Source organism: Mustela lutreola, chromosome 10 (assembly GCF_030435805.1).
Source record: "Mustela lutreola isolate mMusLut2 chromosome 10, mMusLut2.pri, whole genome shotgun sequence".
Taxonomy (NCBI): Eukaryota; Metazoa; Chordata; class Mammalia; order Carnivora; family Mustelidae; genus Mustela; species Mustela lutreola.
Window position 1 is genome coordinate 99,618,359 of NC_081299.1, and position 23,894 is coordinate 99,642,252.

General features: G+C 44.9%; 1 long non-coding RNA gene across 1 annotated transcript; it reads right to left on the bottom strand.

The window, feature by feature from the left end:
• Positions 1-16: 16 nt before the first annotated feature.
• LOC131808886 (uncharacterized) lies at positions 17-21,691 on the bottom strand. Its single transcript, XR_009344980.1, has 3 exons — positions 21,464-21,691; positions 3,793-3,868; positions 17-415 (listed from the first exon to the last, which is right to left on the bottom strand). It is a non-coding gene; the product is annotated as an uncharacterized LOC131808886 (long non-coding RNA).
• Between the last annotated feature and the right edge of the window lie 2,203 nt (positions 21,692-23,894).

A 23,894-nucleotide genomic window follows, 5' to 3' on the forward strand; every position in this document is an offset into this window, starting at 1 on the left:
ATGACAGCGGGGATGGTTTTTATGTGCCTTTTTGTTTTTGTAAAAAGGAAAACTTGGAAAGACTGAAAGAATACATTTTATATCTGGATTTTTACAAATAAAGATGGCTATTATAACGGAATCTGTCTCGTGCCCTCCTCCCTTTTGGGGCCTGGACATCTAGTGCCACTCTCCGAGCACACAGCCCGGTCCCAGCAGCTTCCTCAGCTCTCTAGGCAATTTGGAGTCCCAGTCACCGTGCAGAACCACTGTTCAGGGGAAACTTTTTGCCCAGGCTCCGTCTCATTGTGAGGAAATGGCTTTACCCAACCTGTTCTCTCCTGTAGGGGCCACGTTAGGGCAGGGGTGGGGGGGGCTGGGGGTGCTGTAACTCCAGCTGCTGCCGATCCTCTGCTTCTTGGTGGAAAAACATGCCCTGTGAAAGATGAAGTCACTTGGTGTAATAACACTCCTGCCAGCCTGGTCCCAGCCCTCAGCCCACCTGCCATCTCTCGGGTCCCGGCCACAACGCCTCAAGCATTGTGAGGCCTCGGTGGGTCTGAGCGGCAGAAGCCCCCATGCACACTGTCTCAGCAGCATGTGTGTCTCTACACGTGCTTCCTTTTTCACATAGCATGTTCCCAGTGTGGCAGCAAACGGCTCCATTTCAGAAAGCCCTTATGTGCCAGAAGGCACTTAAGGAAAAAAGGTAAGAGATCTGTTTACTTTGGAGTCAAGTCTGAGAAGGCCTGCTTTCAAAGAGGGAGCAGAAAAACGCCCTCCTCGGTCTCCTGGCTCCGTACTCCAGCCCGAGTGCTATTCACTAGCCCTGCTCCGAGACTGTCCTTGCTTCAAGCAGGTAATAGTCCAGAGTCCTTAACCACTGGCCCCAGATTGATCACGCTCTGCATGTGATCAGAGAAGTTGTTCAAGTATTTTTTCTCCTCTGAAGTTTAATCCATTGCTCATGCCTCTTGCCTGCGATTCACTTCTAAGCTGCGCAATTGGGTGGGGAAGGGAGCTAGACCATTCCCACATACTGGCTGTCAACTGTCCCTATCCCCTCCAGTCGGAGGGACTGGGAGGGCTGGGTAGTCTGCCCTTAACCCAGCAGCTCTTCCTTTCTCGGGGCCCCTTCCCCTGGGATGAGCTCTGCACCTGTAAGCCAGCCATCTTTAAAGAGAGCCATCTGCTCAGCCTGACATAAGGAAACCAGGAGGAAGCTACAGAGAGAGTTGTCAGGATTACTGGACCGTGAGACAGGTAGTAACTAGCTGCTGGAGGACATGCTGGGCTTCACTGCCGTGATGGCGGCAGGAGACCCCTGCCATGTGCTTAAACCCATACAGCCCTGGCAGGTTTGCTATCCTCGCCCCTAATCACCACGTGTCTGCTTTCTGGCATCCCCGAGAACTGAGCAGGGAACACACACTACTATGATGAAGGTCAGTGACCTGACATAGTCAAGGCTGGGGGTGACCCCAGGTGGCCTCCAGGCTAGGGCTTCTCACTGCTCTAAGCGGCCCTAGGCTTTGAGACACCCGGAGGGAGGGTGGAACAGAGCAGGACAAGGGGAGGCTCTGAACCTCCTGTCCCCTTCCCACCAGAGTATTTCTACCTTCGGACAATCCTCTGAATAAAAAGTTTTGTAGCCCAAAGTTTGCTCTGGGGGAAGCAGCTAAGGGATAGGTAAAACTAGGACCCAAATCAGCCCTCCTAAGAGGCCAGATCTTTCTAAGCTTTCTAAAAGCAAGACAACACTTGGGCTCGTTTCGATGTTGCACTTGGTTTCTCCCTTAAGCCCTGTTCATAGTCACTAAGGAAGGCTCCAGAACAGTGACAGAAACTGCTCCTGAATACTGACCCCAACTCCTGTTCAGACCTATAAATCCGCAATAGAACCATCTCGACTGGCCTCTTCCCGTGACTTGCTCACCTCCTAATCATCCCTCCGCCACCTCCTGCCTCCCATTAACCTGTCCCCTGAAAGTGGCCTGCTTGAGGTCACCACTGACCTGCTTATTACATCCAGCAGCACATCCCAGTCCTTGCCTGACCTCTACAGCAGCACTGCTTCCATCACACACTTCGAGAAACTACCATCAACATCACTGCCCAGCCCTTAGCTTTCAGCCCCCTTTTTGCCTGCTCCTTGGCTGTTCATTTCCTCAGGGAGGGCCCCATACTTTCCCTCTGCCTACCTCATATTCCTGGGGCTTCCCAACACCATGTCACCCACATGATGCTTTCCAGCCCCTCAGTCTGGTCCTTTCTCCCGAGTCCCCAGACTCTTGCATCCACTTGTCTATCGGACATCTGAACTTATTCAGAAAGCATAACACGCCAGTCCTAACCCCAAAGGCAAGCCCGAGTTTGAGGTCTCCCAAATTGAACCTGCTCTAGGCAATCATGTCTACCACCCTGTTGCCCAAACAGAAAGCTGGAAGTCCCATGAAGTTTCTATCTCCCTTGTGGCCCCTGCCACCACGCTGTCAGTCACCACTTGTCCATTCCAGTGTGGCTGGGAACAGGCTTTGTGTCTTAATCTAGACACAGTCACTGACTAACTGGCCATGGGCACAGATTTTTGCCTCTGTGCTTCCTTTCCTCTAGAATAAGGATGACATCTCAGGACTGTGATAATATGTAAAAAGATGAGCACAGTGGCTGCCAATAAATCCTTTAAATAAATCCCAATAAACCCTTTCTCTCCAGGTGCCTCCCTTCACTCCTAGCCAGTCCCCTCACTCTTGGCCTTCCTCTAACCCAGTGCTTCTCTGCATGTTGTCTCTGGACAAGTATCACCCAGGAACTTTGTGGAAATGCATCTTCTCCTCCAGACTGACTGAAACTGGAGGTGGGATGCAGCAATCTGTTTCAATAAGCCTCCCAGGTGACTCTGATGCATGGCTCTGTCCCACCTTCCAAGCTCCACTTGGCTGCCTCTCTGGCCGTCCATGTCTTCACCCTCGACTCTAGCACATATGCACATCTCTGCTCCCCCATTTAGGCTCCCGGGAAGTCCCTCGGCTATACAACACTGCCCCCAGCATCCTGCAAGTCCCCTTAGCAACCCCCATCCCCGTGTTGGCCCACCCTGCATTCTGCTGGCTAATCAACTCAACTTTCTGGATGCCATTCAGGCCCAATTCTTTCTTCAGGAAGGCTCACTGGGCCCTTGTTTTTTGCACACCTGGCACTTATGCCTATGTATTAGTGTGTTCCTTGGTATACTACAAGTTCATAATTGTACAGTCCAGGCCATACCCTCCCCAACATCTGGCACGTTCAGTACTTGTTGAGTGAATGAATGTTCATTACCAGACTTCACCCCCAACCCATATTTTTAACATTTTACCCTGACCTTGAATCTCAGTTTCTTAAATCAGGGCTGACACTTCACCCAAGAGAAATCCATGCCCAGGTCTACCAGCAATCTGAGTTAGGGCCTCTGCCTCTCCTAAAACTTTAGAATTGGAAATTAAGAAGATTCAGAAGAGGACATGCATAGAATCAAGATGTCAAGAAGCGGTGGGAGACCATGGCCAGTGATGGTAGAAGGCAAAGAGACACCAAGGACACAGGTCCTTGGACATGCCTGCGTCCCAGAGCATGTGAATTCCTGTCCTGGGCCTGAAATGATCTCCAAAACTCCCCAGCCCTCACCCCAACTAGGTCACTATCTCCTATTAGATAATTGGTTAGTACTCTATTCCTTCACAGAACTCACAGTGCTGTTCTATTGGGTAATTATTAATTTCATATCCACTTTCCCCTGCTAACCTGTAAGTTCTGTGAGGTCCAGGCACCTACCTTTTCTGTTTCATCCTGCACGCTCAGCTCAGTGCCTTAAAAAGAAGCTGGCATTTAGCACGGTGGCCAGTACTCCCTATTTAAGGAGAAAAGCAGATTTCAGTTCAAGATGGTGTCACAGGAAGATCCTGAACTCACCTCCCTCCACAGACACGTGAAATCTACAGCTGCATTTGAACAGTTTCCTCTGGAAAAACAACCCTAAAAGCTAAAGTGAGGCCTACACATATCAGGCAAACAAGAAAACCCCACACTGATGCAGCTATGGGAGGCTGAAACACAATCTGGCCATTAACCCCACCCCTGGCAGGAGCACTCACAAAGGCAGATACTCAAAACCCAGAGCTTTTCCTGAGAAGCAAATGTTTTGTGCTCTACACTGGGCAATTCCAGCTTCTAAGACACAAGCCCCCAAAACACTGAACATTGAAAATAATGGGTTTCTGTTCATGAGACCCTTAGGGCTATAGAGCAAACTTGTAAAACTGATCTTCAAAAGCCTGTGCCCAGACTTAGTTGCCCCAGGACCAGCACGGAACAGCCGATTCAGAGGCACCCAGGCTTTCAGGGAAAGAGGCTTGTTTGCTGATCTTAAATCATCAGCCTGAGGGGCCAGCTTCTAATTAAGCCACAGTTAACGCCCTAGTGTCATCCTTTCCAGAGACCTCAGCAGCTGGTGCTGACTTCTCACTTCCCTCCACCCCCACCACACTCCAGAGTGCCAGTACCTCCTGGAGAGGAGCTTGTCCATGTGTCTGGTGCTCCAGCTTTTATGGCTGTCACCCAGGGGAAGCCCCTCAATCACTGAGCACTTGGTGACCCACAGGGCATGTGTTCCTGGATCCCATGGGACTCTTAACAATTTGGGGGACGGTTCCTGTCTGGCTGTCACCACCAGGGCACTGCACAGACAGCAAACCGAAAGACACACCAGGTCTCTCTGTGACAGAACCATTTGCTCGTTCAGGAGCTTCAGCCTGAGGGGCAGACCTCTAGTTTGGTACATATCTAGGGGTCTACTAAGATGCGCTGTGGGGATAGAGGCCAGTGGACACATCATCTAAGCACGGTCCCCCTGCCTTGCTCCAAACTGTCAGTATCTCCCAGAGAGGAACTCAAACATTTGTCTGGCACCCTAATGTCTGGGACTACTACCCAGAGGACACCTCAAGATTGCCTGGCCCTGGTGCCCTGGTGCCCTCCTGGTGCCCAGAGGGACTTAAGCTTGCAGTTCCACAGAACCATATGTATCTACATTCTTTAAAAGCTGCTGCCTAAGGGTCTAGCTTCCAATCAGCCTGAACCTAGGTGCTGACTGAACTCCTCCCCTTTGGATACTGGCAGACCTTGGCTCACCCTCAATTACTGGGAGCCACCAAAAATAATGCTTAGACAGTCACAAAGGTCTGAGATAATCCAAGGCTCGGGCAGGGTTGAACTCTAAGGTTCATTTCTTCCATGAGGCCACTCCTTAAAGATGGGAAGACAGGGTTGTTTTATCTAATGTGTTTCATTTATCAAACAAAACAAGATAAAGCCTTGAGAAAGTACTTAATGAAACAGAAATAAATGATTTATTCAATAAAGAGTTCAAAGTAATGGTCAAGAAACAGCCTCACCAAACTCAGGAAAAGAATGAATGAACACAGTGAGAACTTCACAAGAGATAGAAAATATAAGAAAGTACCAAAAATATAAGAATATAAATCTCATTGGTAAAGGTAATTATATAGTACAATTTAGAATAATCTAATGTAAAGATGGTGGATCAATTTAAAGCTAGTATGGAGGTTAAAAGACTACGATGTTTAACAGATGCATAAGATAAACAGACATAAAATATGACATTAAAAACCTAAAACGTGGGGGTGGGGAGGGGAGTAAAACTATAGAGCCTTAGGATGCATTCTCAAACTTAAGTTGTTATCAACTTAAAATAAACTGTTATAAATACCAGTTGTTATGTGTAAACTTCACGGTAGCCACAAAGCAAAAACTTGCAGAAGAGCCACCATTGACAAAGAAATCTAAGCATACCACTAAACAGACTCATCAGATCACAAATGAAAATAGCAAAAACAAAACAGCCAGAAAACAATGAACAAAATGGCAGTAAGTATATACCTTTCTATAATTACTTTAAATGTAAATGGACTAGCTTCTCCAATTGAAGACAGAGTGGCTGAAACAATTTAAAAAAAAAAAAAAAAAAAAAAAAAGACCGATCTATTGCTGCTTATAAGAGACTCACTTTAAACAGGACACACACAGACCGAAGTGAAAGGATGGAAAAGATATTTGATATTCCATGCAAATGGAAACCCAAAGAAAGCTGGTATAGCTATACTCACAGCTGACTTTGAAACAAAGACTGTAGTAAGAGACAAAGAAGGGCATTATATAATGGGAAGGGGTCAATCCAACAAGATGACTTAACAGTTGTAAATATTTATGCATCCAGTGTAGGAGCACCTAAATATATAAAGGAAATATTAACAGACCTAAAGAGAGACACAGACAGTAATATAGTAACAGTAGGGAGATACAATATTGTACTTTCATCAATGGACAGATCATCCAGACAGAAAATCAATAAGGAAACATCAGTCTCATATGGCATATATGTATCTGTTAAAATTCATTTGATCTAGAGAATATATGATCTCAAAGCAGCAGAATACATATTCTTCTCAAGTGCACATGGAACATTCTCCAGAACAGATCATATGTTAGGCCAAAAACAAGTCTTAAAAAAATGAAAGACTGAAATCACATCAAGTATCTTTTCTGACCAAAATGGTAGAAAACTAGAAATTAAGTATAAGATGAAGGCTTGGGGGGGAACCTGGGTGGCTCAGTGGGTTAAAGCTTCTGCCTTCGGCTCAGGTCATGATCCCAAAGTCCTGAGATCAAGCTCCACAATGGGCTCTCTGCTCCATGGGGAGCCTTCTTCCCCCTCTCTCTCTGCCTGCCTCTCTGCCTACTTGTGATCTCTGTCAAATAAATAAATAAAATCTTAAAAAAGAAAAAAAAGATGAAGGTTGGGAAAATCACAAATAGGTGGAGATTAAACAACATGGTACTTAAAACATCAAGAAAAAAAACAGGAGAAATCAAAAAGTACTGTGCACTTACCATAAAGAACACTGAGTAATGTATGGAATTGCTCAATCACTATATTGTACATCTGAAACTAATATAGCACTTTATGTCAACTATAGTGGAATTAAAATAAAAAACTTAACAAATGAAAAAAAGTTACCTTGAGACAAATGAGAATGGAAATACAACATACCAAAACTTATAATGTTGCATAAGTAGTTCCAAGAAGGAAGTTCATACCGATAAATACCTACCTCAAGAAACAAACAAAAAAATCTCAAACAATGTAACTTTACCTCGAGGGACATAATTCAAAGTTAGCAGAAGGAAGGAAATGACAAAGATCAGAGCAGAAACTAAAAAGACAACAGAAAAGATCAATGAAACCAACAGCTGGTTCTTTGAAATGATAAACAAAATTGATAAAACTTTACCTACACTCACCAAGAAAAACAAGAGAGAAAGAGGTCTCAAATAAAATCAGAAATGAAAGAAGGAACATTACAACTGATACCACAGAAATAGATGAGATCATAAGAGACTACTATAAACAATCATATGCCAATAAATTTGACAATGTAGGATAAACGGATAAATTCCTTAGAAACATACAAACTACCAAGATTGAATCATAAAAATCTGAACAGACTAATTACTAATAAGGAGATTGAATCAGTAATCAAAAACCTCCCCAAAAACAAAGCCCAGGACCCAAAGGCTTCACTGATGAACTCTACCCAACATTAAAGAATTAACACGAATCCTTCTCAAACATTTCCAAAAAACAGAAAGGGAGAGTACACTTCCAAATCTATTTTATGAAGCCGGCAGTACCCCGACACCTAAACCAGACAGGGATGCCACAAGAACAATTTACAAGTCAATATTCCTGATGAATACAGAAGTAAAAATCCTCAATAAAATATTAGCAAAAAAATAAATATACATTATGTACATTAACTATGATGTATTACATTAAATACATTAAAGGATCCTATGCCATGACCAAATGGGGTTTATTCCATGGATACAAAGCTGGTTTAACACCTACAGATCAGTCAACATGATATACCACATTAATAAATAAAAGATAAAAACCACATGACCACCTCAATAGATGCAGAAAGGCATTTGACAAAATTCAACATTCAGTTATTATTTTATTTTTATGCATTTATATATTTTTAAGATTTTATTTATTTATTTTACAGAGGCAGATCACAAGTAGGCAGAGACGCAGGCAAAGAGAAAGGGGGAAGCAGGGTCCCCACTAGAGCAGAGAGCCCAATACGGGACTCGATCCCAGGACCCTGAGATCATGACCTGAGCCAAAGGCAGAGGCTTAATCCACTGAGCCACCCAGGCGCCCTCATTTATGATTTTTAAAAAAACCTCTTGACAAAGTGGGTACAGAGAGAACATACCCGAGCATGATAAAGGCCATATATCACAAACCCAATAGCTGAAAGACAAGGATTCCCACGCTCACCATTTACTCAACATAGTACTGGAAGTCCTGGCCAGAGCAATTAGGTAAGAAAAAGAAACAAGACTGGTTCTGGTCCAAAATGGTGACAAATAAGGTCCAGAAGTCACCTCCTCCACAGACACAACAAATCTAGACCATCTTATAGAACAATTCCCCCTGAAAAAGAACTGAGGGCTGGCTGAACAGCTTCTGCACAACAATCAAAAGCCCACATAGAGAATGACAAGAGAGATGGAAACATGGTAACAAAAGGAACTTTTAGCCCTACCACCATGAATTATAGCGGGGGAGGGATAACACAGAGGGACCATGAGCAGATCTGTCTACTCTGGGGCACAAAAAAAGCCATGGTTTAAAAGTGCAACCAGAATATAAAGAAACTAGCCTAGCAGCCCAAAAATGACAGGGCTGCTGCTGGTAATCTCTCTGGGTCAGAGGGATATATCCTCTTCTACCTTGATAACATGGACAGGAGCAGAATCCAACACCTTAGCTGGCCTGCTGCTCATTTTTTTTTTTAAAGATTTTATTTATTTGAGGGGCCCCTGGGTAGCTCGGTGGGTTAATAAGCCTCTGCCTTCAGCTCAGGTCATGATCCCAGGGTCCTGGGATCGAGCCCCGCATCAGGCTCTCTGCTCAGCAGGGAGCCTGCTTCCTCCTCTCTCTCTGCCTGCCTCTCTGCCTACTTGTGATCTCTGTCAAATAAATAAATAAAAATCTTTTTTTTAAAAAAAGGTTTTATTTATTTGACAGGGAGAGAGAGCAAGAGAGCACAAGCAGGAGAGCAGCAGAGGGAGAGGGAGCAGGCTCCCTGCTGGGCGAGGAGCGCAAGTTGGGGCTCAATCTCAAAACCCTGAGACCATGACCTAAACTGAAGGCAGATGTCTAACAACTGAACCACCCAGGCGCCCCAGGCCTGCCACTTTAGTGAGCCTCAGCCCCTAGCCCACGGGAGCCCCAGGTATCCCACCAATGTGGTCCCAGTGTAGTACACATGAGGATATCCCTGTCAGAGCTCATTACAGCTTCAGCTATCTCCTCAAGGTGACACAGGCAGAAAGCACCCTGAAACACTCTAAGCCTGCACCACTTCAGCTCCAGATGACTTGCCAGAGCACCCCCAGCATGGAGTACCTCAGCAAATCTTGGTTCACACCTGCCTCAGATCCAACTGCCCTATCAGTGTGCCCCTGTGAGGAGTGCCCCAGGGCCCTCTAACTTTCACTCACTTCAGCTTCAGCTATTCTGCCAGGATACCCTCTTTCCAAAGAGCCCTGAAACTTCCCTGGCCCAGGCCCACTTCAGCTCTAGCCATCCCACCAGGGCAGTTCCAGCATGGAGTGCCCTAGGACCCTCAACCAATGTCAGCCACATCTCCAAGCAGCCACCCAGCCAAAGTCGCCATGGACACACAGTTCATACAGGGGATGACCACACATAGGAGCTCAAATTTAGAAGTAGCTGTTCCATCTAACTCATAGAAACAAACACAGAAAGTCAACCAAAATGAGACAGAGGACTGTGCTCCAAATAAAAGAACAAGATGAAACCTCAGAAAAAGAACTAAATGAAATGAACTCTAACAGAGTTCAAAGTAATAGTCATATTAGTAATAGTCAGCTCACCAAAGGGCTGCCTGAGTGGCTCAGTGGGTTAAAGCCTCTGCCTTCAGCTCAGGTCATGATCCTGGGGTCCTGGGATTGAGTCCCACATCGGGCTCTCTTCTCAACGAGGAGCCTGCTTCCCTTCCCCTCTCTCTGCCTGCCTCTCTGCCTACTTGTGATCTCTGTCTGTCAAATAAATGAATAAAATCTTTAAAAAAAAAAAAAAAAGATGTTCACCAGACTGGAGAAAAGAGTGGATGAACTCAGAACTTCAAGAAAGTGATAGAGAATATAAAAAAGAACCAATCAGAGTTGAAGAATACAACAACCAAAATGAAAAATATACTAGAAGGAAGCAACCGTAGATTATAGAATGCAGAAGAATGAGTAAGTGATCTGGAAAACAAGAACAGAAAGCACCAAATTGAACACCAAAAAGAAAAAAGAATTTTTTAAAAAATGAGGATAGCTTAAGGGATCACTTGGATAATATCAAGCAAGCAAACATTCACATTATAGAAGTTCCAGAAGGAGAAGAAAGAGATAAAGGTACAGAAAACTTACTTGAAGAAATAATAGTTGAAAAATTCCCTAACCTGGAGAAGGAAACAGATATCCAGGTTTAGCAAGTACAGAGAGTTCCAACCAAGATGAACTTAAAGAGATCCATACCATAACACATAATAATTAAAATGTAAAAAAAAAAAAAATTTTTTTTTAAAGCAGCAAGAGAAAGGCAAGTGGTTACATACAAGGGAAATGCCATAAGGCTATCAGCTGATTTTCTATCAGAAACTTTGCAAGCCAGAAGAGAATGGCATGATATACTTGAAGTACTGAAAGGGGAGAGGGGAAATCCCACAAACAAGAATACTCTACCTGGCAAAGTTATCATTCAGAATTGAAGGAGAGACAAAGAATTATCCCAAACAAACCTCTAAAAAGTTCATCACCATTAAACTGGCCTTGTAAGAAATGTTAAAGGTACTTTTTTTTAAGTGGAAAAGGCCATAATTAGAAGTACATTAGAGTGACACCTGGGTGGCTCAGTCGGTTAAGCAGCTGCCTTCGGCTCAGGTCATGATCCCAGCATCCTGGGATTGAGTCCCGAATGGGGCTCCTTGCTCATCAGGGAGCCTGCTTCTCCCTCTGCCTCTGCCTGCCACTCTGCTGGCCTGTGCATGCACTCACTCTCTCTCTCTCTCTCTCTGACAAAGAAATAAATTAAAAAACCTTTAAAAAGAAAATAAGTACATTAGAAAGGAAAACATTTCATGAGTAAAAGCAAACATACAGTAAAGATAGCAGAGCAATCACTTATAAGGTTAGTATAAAGATTTTTTAAAGTAATAAAAATCAATTATATCTAAAAATTTAAACTCACGCAATAAGATGTAAAATATGACAATATGCACACAAAATGTAGAGGAAGGAGTAAAAATAAAGTTCTTCTAGAATATGCTCTAACTTAAGTGACAATTAATATAGACTACTATATACTTAGGCTGTTATATAGGAATCTCAGGGCAATCACAAACCTATAATAGATACCCAAAAAATAAAGAGAAAGAAAGTCAAGCACAGCCAAACATAACCTTAAAGTCACAAGGAAAGAGAATAAGAGAAGAAAGGAACAGAGAAGAACTACCAAAACAACCAGAAAACACCTAACAAAATGGCAGTAAGTAAACCCTATTAATTACTTTACAAGTAAATGGTCTAAATGTTCCAATTAGAAGACACAGGGTGATGGAATGGGAGGAAAAAAAGCCCAAGAGCCCTCTATACTGCCATATATACAGAATGATCAAAGGATCAATACAACTAAAGGAGATAGCAACTGTAAATATGTATGGACCCAATACTGGAGCACCTAAACACATAAAGTAAACATTAGCAGATATAAAGGGAGAACCTGACAGTAGTACAACATTAAGTGACTTTACTACCCCACTTACATTAGTAGATCAATTATCCAGGTACAAAGTCTATAAGGAAACAGTGTCTTTGAATGATACATTAGATCAGGTGGACTTCACAGATACATACATAATACTCCATCATCCAAAAACAGGAACATACATATTCTTTTTAAGTACACATGGAGCATTCTTTTTTTTTTTTTTTTTTTTTTTTTTTTTTTTTTAAGATTTTATTTATTTATCAGAGAGAGAGAGGGGGAGAGAGTGAGCACAGGCAGACAGAATGGCAGGCAGAGGCAGAGGGAGAAGCAGGCTCCCTGCTGAGCAAGGAGCCCGATGTGGGACTCGATCCCAGGACGCTGGGATCATGACCTGAGCCGAAGGCAGCTGCTTAACCAACTGAGCCACCCAGGCGTCCCACACATGGAGCATTCTTTAGGATAGATCACAGGTTAAACCACAAAAGAAACATTCTTTAGGACAGATCACGCATTAAGCCACAAAACAAAAAATAAATTTAAGAAGACTGGAATCATATTAAGCATCTTTTCCAATCACAGCAATATAAAACCAGAAATCAATTACAAGAAGAAAAAACTGGAAAAAACACAAACAAATGGAAGCTAAACAGCATACTACTAAACAACCAATGGGTCAACAAAGAAATCAAACAGGAAATATACACAGCAAAGGCAGTTCTATGAGGGAAATGTATAGTGATTCAGGCCTACCTCAAGAACTGAGAAAAAATCTCAAACAGTCTGATCATACAACTAAAGGAATTAGAAAAAGAAGAACAAAGCCCAAAGAAAGTAGGAAAAAAGGAAATAATCAAGATCATGGTAGAAATAAATGAAATAGAGACTTAAAAAAAAATAGAAAACATAAATTAACCCCAGAGGTTGTTCTTTGAAAAGATAAAGAAAATGGATAAACATTTAGCCAGACTTATCAAGAAAAAATAAAAGAGCACTCAAATAAATAAAATCAGAAATTAAAAAGAACAATCAACATCATAGGAACACAAGGATTAGAAGAGACTACTATGATAGATTATATGCCAACAAATTGGGCAACACAGAAGAAATGGATAATTATTAGAAATATATAACCTCCCAAAACTGAATCAGGAAGAAACAGAAAATCTGAACAGACGAATTACCAGCAATGAAATTGAATCAGTAATCAAAAGACTCCCAAGAAACAAAAGTCAGGATGAAAAGGATTCGGAGATTAATTCTACCAAACATTTAAAGAAGATTTAATGCCTAATCTCCTCAAACCATTCCAAAAAATACAAGAGGATGGAAAGCTTCCAAATACATTCCGTAGACAGCATTATCCGATACCAAAACCAAAGACGTTACAAAGAAGTAAAAATACAGTCCAATATCCTTTATGAACATAGATTCAAAACTGTTCAACAAAATATTATCAAACTGCATTTAAACCTACATTAAAAGGATCCGTTCACCAGGATCCAATGGGATTTATTCTGGGGATGCAAGGATGGTTCAATATCCACAAATCAATCAATACAATACACCACATAAGTAAAATGAAGGATAAAAACAAATGATCATTTCGATAGATGCAAAAAAAAAAAAGCATTTGACAAAACTCAACATCTGTTCATGATAAAAAAAAAAAAAAAAAACTCTCAACAAAGTGGGTTGAGAGGGAACATACACCTCAACATGATAAAGGCCATATATGAAAAACTCACATCTAACAACATCCTTAATGGTGAAAATCTGAAAGCTGTTCCTCTAAGATCAGGAATAAGAGTGTCCATTTTTACCACTTTTATTTATGTTGGTACTGAAAGTCTTGGCCACAGCAATCAGACAATAAAAAGGAATGAAAGGCCTTCAAACTGCTAAGGAAGAAGTAAAACTGTCGCTGTTTGAAAATGACATAATACTATACATAGAAACCCTTAAAGGTTCCTGGAGTAAACTATCAGAATCAATGAATTCAGTAAAGTTTCAGGATGTAAAATTAATATACAGAAATCAGCTGCATTTCTTCTACATACTAATGATGAAGTAGCAGAAAGAGAGATTAAGACAAAAATCCCATTTACAACTGCACCAAAAAGAATAAAATATCTGAGGATAAGCTTAACCAAGGAGGTAAAAGACGTGTGCTCTGAAAACTATAAAGCCCTGATGAAAGAAATTTAAAATGACACAAACAATTGGAAAGATATTCCATGCTCACAGATTGGAAGAATATCATTAAAATGTTCCTACTACCAAAAGCAATCTACACATTCAACACAATCCCAATCAAAATATCAATAACGTTCCTCACAGAATTAGAACAAAAATCCTAAAATTTCTATGGAACCACAAAAGACCCTAAATAGCCAAAGCAATCCTGACAAAGAAGAACAAAGCTAAAGAAGCTAGAACTACCCTGAGATCCAGCAGGCCCACTTCTGGGTATTTACCCACATGATATGAAAACACTAACTCCAAAAGCGTTCTCTGCCCCCATGTCATTGAAGCATTATTTCTAATAGCCAAAATATGGAAGCAACCTGTGTCCATCAAACGGTTGAATGAATAAAGATGATGTAGTATATTCTGGAATATTATTCAGTCATAAAAGGAATGAGATCTTGCCATTTGAGACTCAGTAAATGGAATTTGAGGGCATTATTGCATGAGATAAATCAGAGAGAGAAAAATACCATATGATCTCACTTACATTGATTCTAAATCAAATAAAAATCCCAAGCTCGCAGATACACAGAATATCTTGGTGGTTGCTTGAAGCAGGGGTGGAGGAGGGGTGGGCGAAATGGCTAAAGGAGTTCAAAAGGTACAAGCTTCCCATTATAAAATAAATAAGCCCTAGGGATATAATATACAAGCATGGTGACTACAGTTAATAATACTGTATTGTACATTTGAGAGGATCAGAGAATACATCTTGAAAGTTATCATCAGGAAAAAATGTGTAACTATGCATGGTGACAGAGGTCGACAAGACTTCTTGTGATCATTTTGAAATATATACAAAAACTGTACATCTGAAATGAATATGGGTTTCGATTATACCTCAATTTAAAAATTATAATAAAATCATTGTATAAAAAACATAAACAGAAGGGGAAAGAGGCATAGGGACTTGTCCACAACCTCATGTGGCTTCCGAAGGCAAGGCTCTAGCTGGTGGGCTCTGGTTTCCTGCCCTCCTGGAGGCCGACCTGCTGTGTACAGTTTCAGAGGCTTATAGGGTAGAGAGCCTCCTGGCTGGGCTCAGGCTTGCTTATTTCATGTACAGGGTCCATGTCCGCTCCTCCTGCCCCTGACCCCGTGTGCCTAGAGCGGAGTGGCCTCGGCAGTGGTCAGAAAAGCCTGCTTCCTCAGTTTAATAGGTAGGCAATCTGGGCAAGGCATTTATATTCCCCGAGCCTCTGCCATTCCTCCCTAATGGGGTGCTGTGAAGAGTAAGGTGAAGTAACTCGTGGAAAGGGCTTGGCACAGCGCCTGGCTCTTCATCAGAATTCATTAACGGGTGACCTACTTCCTAAGCCCCCACCTCCCCGATCTTTCCACACATCTCAACGGCAGCTGTGCTCCAAGTGCCCCCTGAAGATAAAATCTAGGAGCGCCTACCCGGTGTTCCCCAGTCCCATAAACAGTGACTTGTGCCAGGCAATGTCCTAAACTGCCAGTGTTTACAAAACAAGAAAAGTGAGCCTCGGACAAGTGGGGTGACTTGCCTGAAGTCACACAGCTAAAAAGTGACAGAAGTAGGGGAATCTGCCTCAGACCCAGACAGCTGAGCTCAGAGTCCAGCCTCCTAAAACTTCGCAGCTGGTACCTTATAAGCAAACACTAGGCAGGCAGAAGGCTGGTGCTGGGGCCAAGGACCAGAGAAAGGCAGTGGCTTTATGAAAAAGAACAGGGAAGGTCAGAGTCGGTGTTAAAACATAAGATCATGGAAAGTTTCTTGGAAATTAAGCATAGGCTGTTGAATTCAAGTGGATTTGCCCCCAGGCACTGCTGGGTGACCAACCCCACAGCTTGTGGAACTGGGAAGCGTGAGGGCAGGTGGCTCTCATCCCAGGCCAGCTATGCAACCACAGATCTGTTTCCCAGGAGGTGGCAGGGCTGTGAGCTGGAGGGTAGCAAGTCCCTTACCTCCTGCAACCTCGGTGTTATGCCCGCTCTTCAGTGGTTCCAACATTGTCCTTCCTGGCCCTGCCTTCTCTAGGGATCAAGGATCCCCGCCCTTCCCACATTCAGGGCTGCCTTGGTGTAATTTATGCATTGGAAAGCATAAAGAAGTAGTTCAGTAACATCAAGAACCTTTCTTTAATACAGATCATTCCTCCATTTAAAACTGGCTGCAAGGTCTTAAAGTCTTCCTAAAATGAAACATCCCAGGATGTTTGTGCCAACTGAACGTCATCCCAGAAACATATGCTACAATGAGAGTCACCTGTGGGTGGGTTCCTCCTCTCCCGGAGAACAGAGCAGAACCCTGAAAGCCAGCTAGCCCTTCCACAGCACACTCAGCTCTCCACGCATGCGCCAGGAGGGAAGCCCAGAGTCTTTGCAGGTCATCTGCCCCTGTGCCCTGAGCTCTGGTGCCAACGCAACAGTATCTTCTAAGGGAAGGGGAACAGATATTTGTGGGACCTGTCCTATGTCTTTGCAGCTTAATGGTCATTTCACTTAATCCTATGAAGCAGTCAGAAGTAGGAATTATTCCCACTTTACAGAGGGGAAACAGACTCAGAGAGGTTAGTAACTTGTAGAAGGTGGTGGAGGAAGGGTTTGAGCACAGATCCATAAGCCTTGGTTTTTCCACTATGTCAAGCTGCCTCCCTCTAGGGACTCAAACACACCCTATGTTGCCACTGGGAGTTTTTCATCTCAACTTACCCTAAAGCCAGCAACTACTACAGCTCACATAGACGCACCGACACCTGTGGGCCCACTCATAACCATTCCAACGTAGCAGTTATGGGTAGGTACAGCAGCAACTCGTTAGTTGTTATGCCCGCTCAACAAAGACTATGCACACTTTCCACCCGTGGGCCCAGTAAGGCCACATTTCCTGGCCTCCCCTGTGAGATGCAGGCATGCAATGAGATATGAACTGACTAATACAAAGATCACCTCCAGGCCTGGCCCTAAGCCTTTGCCCATAAAGTCCTCATTCTTTTTCTACATCCATCTGCTGAATGAAAAAAGACATAGTAAGGCCCTTAAAACAGGGGTTCTCATCCTTGGCTGCACACTGAAATCACCCAGGAACTTTCCTATCTATCTCTACACCTGAGCTACCTCCTAGACCCATCAGATCAGGATGTCAGGACGTGGAACACAGCCATCAGGATTTGCTAAAGCTCTCCAGGTGATTCCAACATGGTTCTCAACAGGTGTGCCCCATCCAGCAGCATCACTTTCGGACTGATAAGAAAATGCCCATTCCCCGGCACTACCCCCCCCAACCCCGCCCCCGCCAGCTGCTGAATCAGGGCCCCAGGGAACTGTGTCTCCAGATCTCTAGCTGAGAACCACTGCCCTAGAGGAAGGTAAGCTGCAGGACAGAAAGAGCTTGGGTCCTGAGCTGCATGGAAGGGCCACACAGGAGGGCTGTATCAGAAATACCCGAGCTGGGGTGCCTGAGTGGCTCAGTCATGAAGCGTCTGCCTTTGGCTCAGGTCATGATCCCAGGATCCTGAGATCGAGTACTGCATCAGGCTCCCTGCTCAGCAAGAAGCCTGCTTCTCCCTCTCCCACTCCCCCTGCTGTCTCTCTCTGTCAAATAAATAAATAATAAAGTAAATAAACAAATAAAATCTTAAAAAAAAAAGAGAGAGAGAGAGAGAGAGAGAGAAAGAAATACCCATATTGGGACAGTGAGAAACTTTTGATAAGCCATTGGCTCAGTGCATGTCTGTGTGACTGAAGAGAGAATACGGGAGATCCAAAGTTGGGTCTAACCCGTGGTGTGTGAGAGCTAACTCCCTCCAGCTCATCTGACAGTTCAATTTTCAGGTTCTTTGCGAGCTAGCTGACTTCACACAGGTAGCTTGAAATTGGCCAAGGTTGGAATATGTACAGTGTGGAAATTATCAAACCAGGGCCTGTTTTCTCAGAGCTGGTTGTTAACCACTAACCAGGACTAAGTATCAGAGAGTGGGAAGGCGGCATGGCGCAGTGGGCCAGGACTGCGGTGAACCATCAGAGGAGATGATGCCTCCAACACATGAAACCCCCTAGGCCCTGCCAGCATGCAGGCTTCTCCTGACAATGCCCTGTCTTTGCCAAGTCCTTGTACTCAGTGTTTCTGGAGGCTGAGAGAGGACGGGAAGAAGCAAAAGGGGTGAATGGTCAGAACTATCTTACAGGTTAAGAGCAATCCATAGTTTTAAGCTGAGTTTCTCATTCTTGGCACTGCTGACATTTGAGGCTGGATAATTCTTTGTTGGGGGGCAGGGAGGGCTGTCCTTTCCATTATAGCACGTTTAGCAGCACCCTTGGCCTCTACCCCTTAGATGTCATTAATTACCCCTTCTCTTTCCAGACACTGCCAAAGGACCCCTGGGGCCAACAACCCCTCCCCGCCCCCCAGTGAGAACCACTGATTAAGAAACTATTAGAAAGAAAGACACACCATCTGGGAGCACTGGATCTCGGCCTCCAGTTTCAAGCCCTGCACAATTTAGAAAAAGTGTTCTTGGCTTCAATCACCTGCTGGCCTCTAGAAGCTATTATCGCAAGCTCTCTTCCTTTGCTTCCCATTTCCCTGATCACACCATTTCCCTCTCAGCCATGCCTTTAACTCCAGAGCCTGTACCACCACCCTCCAGCTCCTGGTTTGGGAGTACCCGCCGGGGCTCTCAAAGCGCTTCAGGTAAGTTAGCTTCTCCTCTCAACCTCAGGGGCTGTGATCCCTCCCCCAGGACGGTATAGTACAGTGATGGAGAATATCAGTTCTCAGGGCAGAAGGCCTGGCTGGATCCTGGGCTCTGCCCTGCTTCAGCTAGTTGACACTGAGCACATCTCTTAACCTCTTAGAGCCTCCATTTCCTTGCTGATCGAATAGGGAAAGTAGGATTTTTCCGACCTCGCAGAGTTGTGAGAATAAAAAGAGATCGTGACCAACAAACCTTGACTATTATTTTCCATTCAACTGATTTTACAGAGACCAGCCAATGCAGTAGAGCCTGTGCCACATCTTGGGGACAGACCACTGAGCAAAACACAATGCACATTCCCAGGCCCTATTACACACATCTGCTGGGGAAGAGGGTGCACGAAGATGCCGCGGAGTCAATGGCAGAATAGGAGAGCCCCCAGTCCTGCAGAAACCCACAAGAGAAGCCTAACCAAGCCTTGGGCGTTAGAGGGAGGCTCCTGGAGAAAATAAAGGTGGGCACTGAGCAGATCTCGGAGGCGTGTCCTTCCCTATTCCCTGGCCCATGCTCCAAGGGAGGCAAGTCTTCTCAGCCTCTCAGATGGAACACCAAAGATCTTCTCTATTTTCTTTTGTCTTTTATTTGCCAGAACCACCTTTCACCGTGTTGTTCTGCTCTACGGGTACCCTTTTAATGTGCAGCTTTTTGTTTGAATGTGTTGTCTCAAGCTTTTGTCATGAAAAATCTCTAAGGTACACACAAGTAGAGACAATGTAGTAACGTTCCATGTAGCCATCACCAGGCCTGAACAATTACCCACATTCCTCAGTTTTGTTCCCTCTGATCTCCCTTCCCCATGCTCTCACTTTATTCATTCAGTATTTTAACACAAATTCCAGACATCGTGTCACTTCACCCAGAAAAATCCAGTACATGTCTCCCACTTCAAAAAAAAAAAAAAATGACCTTTAAAAATTTCATGACCAGATTCTTTAAACAACAACAACAACAACAAACTTCATTTTTAAGATCCATCCATGTTGCCATGGATATGTCTAATCCATCCCCCCCTAAGTGATGCATAGTACCTTGTTGGTGTGCCCACCTGACCTTTTCTTTCTCAGGGATGGATGGCAGAATTGTGGAAAAATCCCCTCCACCACAGATAAGGCATCAGGGAATATCGTCACACACATCCCCAGTGGCCTCTGTCAGAATTTCCCTGGGAGCAGAACTGCTGGTCATATACTATACACATTTACATCACTTGACGAGAAGACCAGACTACCTCTCAGGATGGCTGCATCTGTCCACACTCCCACCAGCAGTGTGTTTGGGTTGCCAACAACTGGAGTTACCCAGCTTTCTAACTATTAACCTAATGGTGTACAACCTCATTTAAATATATACTTCTTTGGTGATTAATGAGGACTGGGTATCTTGTCTTGTTTGTTAGCTTTTAGGGTTAATTCGTATATGAAAATTGCCTATCTTTTGACTCCTTTTCTGCGGGGGTTGCTCTCTTTTTCCTAACTTGCAGGAATTTCTCGTGTATTCTAGGCCTCAGTCACTTGTCAGTTTGAAACACTGAAAGTACCTTCTCCCATTCTGCCTTCTAGCATCTGGTCAGAACCCTCTTTCTGATCAGATATGCCTCCTTCCCTCCTGGTTCCAGATCCAGAAGGCCTCCTGCTCAGGCTCTTCTATTCATGGGAGTCATGCCCTCCTTGCCAGTGACAGGTCTAAGACCAGAGCTGTGACTGATTCTCCACCAACAGAGAGACAGTAGCCAGAAGGCATCTAGGGAGGATGTCCTCACTCTGCAGAGACACAAGGACAGCCAGACACAGCGCTTCTGCAAATCTTGCTACCAGCCTGAGGCTAAAACCCAGCAGAAAGGCTTGACATCCTTGGTCTCATGGTAGAGCCTGTATCAATAACCCCGGGGCCTGCTCCATCTCTAAACATCCTTTTTAGTGATATAATAAACACTCTTCTTGCCTAAACTAGGTTGAGCAAGGGTTTCTGATGTTGTAGTAAGAAGGATATCAACATAGATAGCTTCTTAACCAGAGGCTTTCCTTTTTTTTTTAACTATCATCACCAGTAAGAATTAATTTTATACATATACCCGAAATAACATGATCTTCATTATGTCTGACGTGCTTGGATAGCTCACTTTATTGTTCATCTTCTTCTTCTTTTTTTTTTAATGCTGGGTGTGAGCCACTACTAACAGTCATGACCCAGAGTCTGAAAAATGCAGCTCGAGGTCTCAGACCTCAGAACTGAAGTCTTGAAAGAAAAATAAGCTCTAGTCAAGCACGACAGAAGGCAGGGAGGGTGGTGAGGAAAGTTCTCTACAAGGCAAGGGGCCAATCGGATACCTCCCTCCCGCAAAGATGACCAGAGCGAGCCTCTGATAAGCCCTTGCTGATTGGCTGTCCCCTCCCACAGCTCTCCTCTCTCAACAATGCCTTTCTGGAGCCATATTCTGGGACTAGATGAGGCTAGAGCTCTTATCTCACCTCTGCCTGGCCCTAAAGATGCTTGGGCCCCAAAGCCTGCTAATTAGAGATGGCTGGGAGGATTACGAGGGCTCTGCTCTGGCAGCTGTGCCCAGCTCTAAATTCAATAGCCAGTGCCCCAAAGAGTAAGGGCTCACCTTGATAAACCCTCAAGACAAAGCAGGGAGACAGACAGGGCTTGTTCTCAACAGAGCACCCGCTCTCTGAATACAGTTTTTGTTTAAGCCCTGAGGCTGGGAACATTCCATGGCCTGGCGAACTCCCGGTCTTCTCAAGGTCAGTCCTTCCTCAGCATTCCTCTTTGGAAACATCTCCCACGGCTGGCCCTGCTCCTGCCCCCTGGCTTTGGGGGCAGTTATGTAACTCTTAGGAAGACCTAGAAATGCAAGCATATGGTGTCCTCAATTCCCGGCACTGACAGGCAGCTTCACATTTTTAGCTGGTGCTGAGAGACTGGCTTCACACACAGGCGAGCACACGTACACATCCCTGACTCATAACCACATTACTGCTGCAGAATTTTTGTTAATTAAATCCAACATCTGAAGCCACATAAAGGTGAAAGCATAGGACGTTTTGTCCCAAGAACTTGTGGGGAAGGGCAAGTGCATTGCTTAGAACAGGTGGATGGAAAGCATATGAGGCAGGACCCAAGGAGGCCATATCATAATGTGACTGCTGCTGCACAGCCAAGGTCTCTGAACGCCTGGATTTCATTCTGAGGGTCTGGCTGGGCAACAAGTGGCTTGCAGCTGAATTTTCTAAGCAAAGTTGGCTAAGCCCAGTGCTGAGCTCACAAACTCAGCCCACATTTATTACATGTTTGCAGTGAATAAAAGGTTAGTGAAGGGAGCCTGGATGGGAGAACTTAGAAAACCTGCTCTGAAAAACGCTTCATTACAGGCCCTGAAAATTAAGGTTCAGAAAGCATTTTGTTTAAAGCAGAAAGTATGGGTAGATCTCTAGAGTAGTGTAGCTGTTACGAGCATATGGGTTAAGAGTCAAGATCAGCCCAGATTCGCATTCTGGATCTGCTCCTCTCTGGCTATGACCTTCAACATGCCTCTTAAACGGAGTCTTAGCTTCGCAACATGTAAAGCAGACAGAACACTGTGAGGTTGGCTGCCTGGATTAAGTGAGATTACAGAGCACTCAGTACAATGGGTGCAAAGAGAAAGGGCTAAACATAGCTGGTACAATGCACTTTCAGTGCAAGTGAAACACCTTCACTTGAACGACGAAGAAAGGTCAACCTGCTTCTCTGAAGTACTGGAGAAGGCCGGGCTTACCAAGGAGCAGAGGGTGGACTGAGCCAGGCGGGCCCGGACTTGGCTATTTGCAGGAAGCTGCCTCACAGCGCCTCACTCAACCTGGAGGCTGCGCGGCCAACCCCAGCGAGCTGTTAGGGATACTACTAGGAGTGTGTGCGGCACCCGCTCGGCTCAGACGGGACAAGCTGTACTTGTGCTCCTGGCCTCGGAGTCCGGCTGTGGGAACTGAAGGGCACAGCACGTGCAAACCCCGGGCAGGGCCTAGAGCAGACACGCTGCCCCAGGGTCGGGGCGGGGGGTGCGCAGTCGTGTCCGGCCGGTGCTGCTGCCTGCCTGGGCGCCGCGGGCCGGCTCCCCTCTGGCTCTCTCTGGCAAATGCCTTCTCCCAGCCCACCTGCACTCTTACAAGCAGCAGACGCTACGGGCGTGTGCTTCCACAGGTGCAGCGTGTAGATCACCGTACTTCAGGAGGAATGTCTACCGCTTCCCAAGTCCTAACTAGAAGCAGTTTCTTTATGGTTACTTTTCTCACTGAATTCTCACGACGCGGCTAAGAACGCCTCCTCGGGCTGGTGGCCCACCCACCAGGGGAACGCGCACCGTGATAAGTGCTTTATCACCGCTTACGCACGCCTCACTCAGTCCTCACACGCCCGGTGGGCCAGGAGCCCATCTTACAAGCGAGGAAGCCACGCTCCTCGCGCTCTGAGGATGCTCCGGGCCGCCTCCGGCGGTTGCCACCGCGCAATAGGCGCCGCGCAGGGGGACCCGCGGAGTACGCGCTGAGCTACGGCGGCCGCCGAGGGTCCTTCCGCAAGGCCGGGCACTTCGCGGCGGGTCCTCCCGCGGGGTCGGCGGGAAGTCGCTCTAGGCCTTCTGAGCCATCCCAGCCTCCAGCCTTCAGGAAAAGGTGGGGATATTCCGGGTGGAGGGAGCGGTCTCTGGTCCTAAAGCTAGAGTCCTGCTGAGAACGCGCGGGTCTGGAGATTCAGGCGACCTGCATGCACCGTGCTTAAAACTTGACCCAGTGCCTTACTGAGGTCCTACAGAGCCTGCGCAAGGTTTTGAAAATCCTGAGGACGATGCCGTGATTTTAAGAACTACTCTAGTTTTACCACCAAGCATATCACTCTTGTTAATTGCCTATATTTGGTTTCATTCCTTTTGTATGCATACAGATTTATTTTGACAGAGCTGCGATGAAACGCACATAAAAATGTGAATGCACAGTCATTTTCACCTTTGTAACACAAAACTTTCCGTCCTATCATTTTTAATGACAGGGTAGTTTTTCATT